An 8,466-nucleotide genomic window follows, 5' to 3' on the forward strand; every position below is an offset into this window, starting at 1 on the left:
AAAATCAATACTATCTCTCTTTATTTTTCAAGTATACTGGTTAATGACTGCATTTTTGTTTTGCTCTGTAAGCAAAACTACATATACATTAGTTTGGCTGCAAGACTTCAATTCTAGGACATATTGTCCTATGAAGAAACTAAAAGTCATGACATATTTTTTGAAATGTTCTAAAAATTTAAGTATGAATCTAAAATGCAGAACACATTTTTTTTTGAAATATCCTTAGGTTATGAAATTTGACATAAAGAAAAGAACGTAATACCTGTATTGTCCACCCTTACTTCTTCTATTTCTTGAATAGACAATAGTGCTGGGATATTGCTTATGCCTGTTCTATACATTGTCTTTTTTTATTATCTTGAAATTGTGCTCCATGTTCTTTGCTTGCAACTTCACGAGATTCTGCAATATTTACTAGACCAAACATAATTATTAGTTGTTACTAATTTTCGATTAAAACTAAGATGTATAAGATCAACAAAACTCCATCTAATATTTCGCAACTGTCAATATCAAGCCAGTTAAATCATTATAAATATCATTATCGTGGCTAGCATCATTTTGACTTCCAAAATTAGCTCTAAGAGAGAGATGTGTAGAGATATCATATATTTTTTCTACACATTTGCAAGCAATCTCACTTCTGCATATTCCTTAAGTATTTTCTATATCCTGGGATTGTCCTCCACTTCTCTCTTCTGAATTTTCCTCATCTTGATATTCCACTCCATCTTCTTTATTTTATTTTATTTTATTTTACTCTACAAGCAAAAGTACATATATATTAGTTTGGTTGCAAGACCTCAATTCAAGGACGCATTGTCCTATGAAGAAATTAAAAGTTAGGACATATTTTTTGAAACATCTTGAAAATTTGAAGTATGGATCTAAAATTCAGAACACATTTTTTTGAAATGTTCTTAAGTTATGGGATTTGACCTGAAGAAATTAAAATTTAGGATACAATATCCTGAAGTTCAAAATAATCTAATTAAAAAAAAATTAATACATATGTTGTCCACCCTATTTTCTTCTATTTCTTTAAGAGCCGATGGAGTTGAGATACCGTATTTTCCTTCAGCATATTTGCCAATGATATTATTTATGCTTGTTCCCTGTGTTGCATTTTCTTTATCTTAAGGTTGTACTCCATGTTCTTTGCTTGTAGCTTTACAAGATTTTCTAACATTTACAAGGGCAAACACAATTAATACTTGTTACTAATATTTTAATAAAACTAACATGTATCAGATCAACAAAATTCTATCTAACCTTGATTAATATCATTTTAATTTCCAAATTTAGCTTTAAGGGATAGAGGTGTAGATATATTACGTGTTCGTTTTACATATTTATATACAATCTCACTTATACTTGTTCCCGTGGGATTTTCAACATCCTAAGATTGCACTCTAGATTTGCGAATAATTTCAGTTACACGTCTCTCTTTTGGATTTTTCTAATCTTGACATTTCACTCTATCACAAGATTCTACAATATTTGTAAGCGCAAAATAGTTAATATTTTTTACGCTGATGAATTTAAATTTTATAATGACAACAATATCAAAACTAATCTAATCTTTTCCAATTCCGATGCCCATATCAGTTTCATCTTCTAGATACACATGTGTATAAAAGTTTCATAATGATCTTCATTATCGTCACATTAATCAGCAACTGCATCTTTGCTAATTAATGGAACATTGGGTTCTCTATCTTTGTTCTTTTCATGTGTTTTTTCAAGAAACTTCAATAGTATCAACCTTTGACTCCATGTTTGTCTTTAAAGCCTATGAGATAGTATTTAAAATTAAAATTAGTACTATTAGTTGCTTATAAGTTTAGGACAATTAGTCCTGAATTTAAAGTTAGGTTCTAAAAAATGAAGCTAAAAAAATTCATGCCAGGTAGCCCTGAATTTAAAATTAGAAGCTCAAATTTCAAGATAGCTAGTCCTCAATTCCTAATTAGTAGCTTGGAAATTTAGGACACTTAGTCGAGAATTAAGAATTAGCAGTAGAAAGTGTATGATACAGTGTAACCAAAAGTAACAAGTTATCTTCATGTCCGTTTGAATCATTTTTTCTAATAAAGTTATTTTTTGATGGATTCTAACACATTATGCATGCAAATCCTTTTTCAACTTCATCGATAACCTCTGAATCAAAAACCATAAAACATAAAAGTCTATTAAGAAAAAATAAAGAAATAAAAATAATTCTTATTCAAAGACAATAAGCTTACATTAACAATTTCATTATCAAGCCTTCATCGAATTGTGTTGAAAGCGTTGAACTTTCATCTATAGATAAGTGCTCATACACACTAGTGGGCTCTCCTACTTCTTCAGAATAACCAAGTGGTACCATCTCGAGTATCTCAAACACCTATTTTATAAGAAAATAAAGTATGTATTTAGAATCAAAACACACAGACAAAAGGATAGCCATTAATACTATTAACATACTTTTTCGTTATGGAAGTAGTTTTTACAGAGACTCTCATAATGCGAAGATTTCATATCTGAATAACATAACATCCTAGGGAACTCACATTCTCTAATTTTGAAAAAGTTTTTTCCCAGAAAAGTTGGGAATACTTCCATAATCCAAACACAGAAGGCGAATGGGAAGCCACATATAGTATATGTGTCTTTATCTTTCTCTCTCTCTCTCTCCCCTTCATTCTCATTATTTGAAGTATTTTATTTTTGGACTTCAAGCAACTTTTAATGAGTTGACTAACTTTGGAAAATAAAAAGAGCCCACATGAAAAGAAGAAGAGAGTTAATCATTATCATCAATAATTTTCATTCCCCGCTTAGACACATTTCAAGTCTTGCGCTTACCCATCAACACAGGCTCAACAAAATAAATTGTTGCCAGCTTCACCGCGTCGTCGTTGCTGCCTACAAATGATGCATTTGTATCAAATAGCGCGACTAGTAATAAAATATCACAAATCCCCTAACTTAATTCTTTCCTTACCAATAAAGTAAACTTTATAAAACCTATTCTCTCTATCATTCAAAAAGCTGAAGTCCCCTAAAAAAGAACATTTCAACCCAATAATTATGCGGAAGGCTTCACTTGTAAACTTCACTTCATGATCAAAAACCTTAAATATCATAAATTCTTATCACTTCTTACAATTTCATAAAGCAACACACAATGAATTAATTTACCACAGAATTTAACACCTTCGAGCCAGATTATTTTTCAAAAACATGATCTCTCAATTCTTTCCATTGCGCTTTCGACAATAAACTTTTTATTGTTTCCTTATATTGAAAATCTCCTTTCCAATAACTCATCCAATTACGCCAATCATTAAACTTGAAATATCGATATCCTTCCATTAGCACCGTACTCAGAGCCTGTATTTATAATAAATACAATTCACCAATAAATAATATATTAAATATATCCACTAATGTACAAAGAAGAAAATAATAAGTGAACTTTAGGACCATTTTTTTGAAATGTCCTAAATATTTAAACTAAAAAACTAACATTCATGACCTAATCACAATATACAAAACCTAACTGTCAGTCAAATTTTCAATAAGGATTTCAAATAAACAGTTAAAACCAACAAGAACCTTTAGTCGATTTATGAATTCAAACTTAATCACAAAGTAATAAGGAAGTCGATCGAACAGAAGTTCAACTTAATACTCAAAGAATCAAACCTAATTTGTTGCGATGATTTCTCAACTGCTCGAATCGATTAGAATGAGTCAGTGAAGTTCTTCAAACTTGAAACAAGTGTTCTTTAAGTTCTTCAAATTTCTGCTAACGAGAAGTTCAGTCTTCTCTCCAAAAGGGAATAAACGAGGGTTATGAACTTTTGATCATGAAAAAGGTTTGAAAAAGAAAAGAAACAGAGAAAGGGTAAAAACATCTTTTCCTATTAATCACGACCCAAATTGTAGGGCCGCGACCGGGCACCCGGTGCCTAACTTAACCGAGTACCAACATAATGTATCATTATTATCACACTATCATGGGTAAATGAATCGAAAAGGCCGTCATGAGATAACTAGAAGTAAACATAAGAGAATACTCGACATGGGATGACCCAACATGATATAGAAGCTTATGTATGCGACATACGAGCCTATAAGGCCGACATAATCATTTGTATACTCAAAACATAGGCCGACAAGGCCATACAAGTATCCATATACATGACATCTGTCTATAAGACTCTACGACATAAATGTCATAAAGTTCGAGATATGGTTCGGCCATACCAATCAATACATGTCCAAATCATACTGACCAGATAGGCAATGCCGGAGCAAGTGGAGTGCACCAACACCTTCCGCTTAGCTGATAGCCTACTAGGAGGACTCTCAACCTGTCTATCGAGACCTGCGGATATGAAACGCAGTATCCCCAGACAAAAGGAACGTCAGTATAAATAAAGTACCGAGTATATAAGGCATGAAAGTAGTATATAAAAGACATAAAAGAAACATGGAGAAAAGAAGTCAACCTGTAATTCTGAATAGCTCTGTGAATCATAAAAAATTTATAATGTCATGCATGTGTGTATAAATGCCATACCATGCAAAAGTATATGCGTACATAACATCATCAAGACTCTGAGGACATCCCATCATATCATCCCAGCCACTGTGAGCGAAATCATTAACTTATGCCAGCTAATCAGTTGGAGGAGTGTATATAACGCCATAACCTTTTTCCATACCCCATATATATATAATATACGCGTATATAACGCCATCTGGTCATGGGTCATTGTACATGTATAAATGAATGCAATGAATAAGGAAGTAAGTCAATAATATCTCTCAGAATGTCATAAGACCCATGAACATACAATATGATAGTAGGACATATAGGGAATCAAGAACATAGGCAACCCTAGTACTTATAGGAATAGAATCATTTGTGAAAGTTGCGTACTTGCTCGTTTCGTTGCATCGTATGGATCATGCCAAAAGGAAAGAAGGGATAGCCTAAACATACCTTTGCAATCTTCTCTCCAATCGTCAACCAAGCTCAATATGATATTCTTACGTCTACAATGACTAACCTGACTTCGTCGTCATCATATAACTATTGTAACTCTCATATTTCAAAACCAATATTCTACAAGAAAATGGACAGAACCTCCCCTATTTTTACTACATCCCATGAGTTACTAAAAGTCACCAAACAGCCCAAACAACAACAATAATTCACAATAAGCTCTCTGATTACTTCAACAACCATTTTGAGCGGCAAGCTCAATTTATAATTAACAAAATATAATTTAACCCAATTCATTTTCCATGAATTTGCCTGCAACTTATATAACATCATACATATGCTTACCATATCATTTTCATCTCAAAACATCATAAGAATAATCTTCAAAAATAGTCCACACGCCTAGCACCTTAACCTTTATCGTCAACCTCTCATTTTTCATGTTATCTTCTTCAATCTACTGAATTAGCACATAGATAAGCTTAAAAACAGCAGCCACAACATAATCAAACCATTTATAATAATTTCTAGCCACAACAAAGCATATATAGCCTCAACACAGCCCACAAAAAAAAAAGATAACGATCCTTTATGCCATGTCAATTACTATCTTGAAGATTTTAACTCAAACAACTCAAACAACACATGATTAACCTTAAACACAGCCAAGAACATGATTTACATACCTTAGGCAGTAGATACAACTTGAAATCCCTAGCTGGTGTAGCTCATAACAACCCTCAATCACACCACAACACTATAGGAGTTGTATTCTCTTCTTGAATCAATTTTTGTGTTCAAGTTGGTGTGTAAACACTTGTATTTTGCCTTGAGACTCTAATATATATGAAGGAGGGACTGATTCTTAGCTTAATCATAAAGAACAACACGAAATCCGAAGTTACTTACCTTTGAAGAACCCTCGAATACAGCCACAAGATGAAGAACTACGATCTAGCAAGCACGGGAATTCTAGCGTTGGATTCATGTTTTCATCTTAGGTTCTCACCCTAGAATCATGGAGGAACCATTGGAGAGCATTTAGGAGGATTTAGGAACCATTTTGGACTAGAAAAATGAGTTAAAACTACGGAGAATTGACTTTAACCCGTAGCTTGTGACTCACGACACCTATGAACCTAGACCTCCGATACCAACTTGTTACGACCATAATAACTCCCTCCGTAAGACGTCGTGATGCACCTAGTCTCTACGACTAAGTAAGCCTAAACAATTGCGGAAATAACAAAAATGCAAGTAAAACTTAACAACTATCTGCAACAGATAACTAAATAACTGGTAACAATGCCGCTCGGCATGTACAATAACCAACATTCTAGTAATACACAGTATTCTCCAAAACCCGGAACATCATAAGTCACAAGCTACAGAAGGAAACTAGTATCTCTATACACCAGAGTCTAACAAAAGAAGTACGGGAAGTAAATGACATAGGAGAGGATAAAGGGGGACTCCGAGGTCTACGGATGCGGCAGATGTACCTTGAAGTCACCGTACAACATCAAGCACTCTTAGTTAGTAACGGGGTTGATAAGAAGCACCTGAATATGCACACAAAACATGTGCAGAATAGTAACATGAGTACACCATAATGGTACCCAGTAAGTGCCAAGCCTAACCCCGGTCGAGTAGTGACGAGGTCAGGTCAGGCTCACTGGTAAATAATAAACAAGGCAGGAGAATATACAGTATAATAATAGACTAGAATTTAACAAAAGGACACAACAGTACCAAATCCTAAGGAGATTTTCCCCACACAAGGTTAGGCAAGCCACTTACCTCGAACCAAGCTCAATCAATCGATAACAATGTCTTTTCTTTGACTACCCGACTCCGAATGGCCCAAATCTAGCATAAAACAATTTCATGCCATAAATACAACTATATTAGACTAATTTCATTAATGAAATCAAGGCTTTAACAAGAATTTCGAAAATCGCCCTAAAGCCTCGCCCATGCCCACGTCTCGGAATCGGGTAAAAGTTACAAAATATGAACACCCATTCAGTCACGAGTTCACTCGTACCAAAATTATCTAAATCCGATATCAAAATCTCAATCAAAACCCAAAACCTTAGTTCAAGAACTTCTTCCTATTTTTTCCCCAAATTTTCCAACCAAATCCGAAATTAAAAGATAAAATTAGTGATAGATTAGTGGAATATAACCATAAATGGGTTAATAATCGTTACCCAAAAGCTTCCTCTGAAAATCTCCCAGATTATTGCCCAAATCCGAGCTCTCAAAGTCCCAAAATTGAAAATGGGATAAAACCCTCGAACTTGGCCTTTCTGCCAAGCGATTTCGCATCTGCGGGGCTATAATCGCACATGCAATGCCGCACCTGCGGAAATTCCATAGCAGGTGCGGACTTAACTTAGGTCCTTTGGGTCTGTATCTGCGAGAGAAGCGCCGCACCTGCGGATGCACTCCTGTGACCAAGGAACCGCACATGCGGCCCTCACCGCTCCTGCGCACAGACGAATCGCATAAGCGAGGTCGTTTCTGCGCACTTACCTTCGCACATGCGAACCCAACTTGGGCTGCCAAAATCCGCATATGCGCTCCTTCATCCGCATGTGCGAGTCCGCACCTGCTGTCTCCCTACCGCAGGTGCGAAAACACCAAAAACCAGAAACATTAGCAAAAACACAAGTCCGATTTTCGATCCGTTAAGCATCCGAAATACACCCGAGGCCCCTGGGGCCCCAACCAAACACACCAATAAGTCCTAAAACACCATACGAACTTAGTCGAGCCCTCAAATCACATCAAAAAATGCTACAAATACGAATCACCCTTCGATTCAAACTTAATGAAGTTTGAAACTTCAAACTTCTACAACCGATGCTGAAACCTATCAAATCGAGTCCGATTGACCTTAAATTTTGTACACAAGTCATAATTGGCATTACGGATCTACTCCACCTCCAGAATCGGAATCCGACACCGATATCAAAAAATCCACTGCCGGTCAAAATCTCCAAAAATTTAACTTTCGCAAATTTAAGCCTAAATCAGCTACAGACCTCCAAAACACAAACCGGACACGCCTCTATGTCCAAAATCACCAACGGAGCTAACGGAACCAACGGAACTCCATTCCGGAGTCGTTTTCACACAGTTCCGACTACGGTCAAAATCTTAAGCCTTAAGATTCTGTTTAGGGACTAAGTGTCCCAAAATACTCCGAAACCAATAACAAAATCTCCCGGCAAGTCACATAAGCAGAAAAAGATACAGGGAAAGCAGTTAATAGGGGATCGGGGATATTACTCTCAAAACCTCCCTAAAAGTTCTTTAAGTTAGGGAGGTTTTGAGTCACTCTTATCCAAATTGTGCCCTACCTTAACCAAAACCTACATTACAAATCCTTTAAGTCCTACTTGATTTTGAACCAAGTGTGTCTACATTAGTAGAGAAATACATGAAGGGAAAGC

Source organism: Nicotiana tomentosiformis, chromosome 11 (assembly GCF_000390325.3).
Source record: "Nicotiana tomentosiformis chromosome 11, ASM39032v3, whole genome shotgun sequence".
NCBI classification, from domain to species: domain Eukaryota; kingdom Viridiplantae; phylum Streptophyta; class Magnoliopsida; order Solanales; family Solanaceae; genus Nicotiana; species Nicotiana tomentosiformis.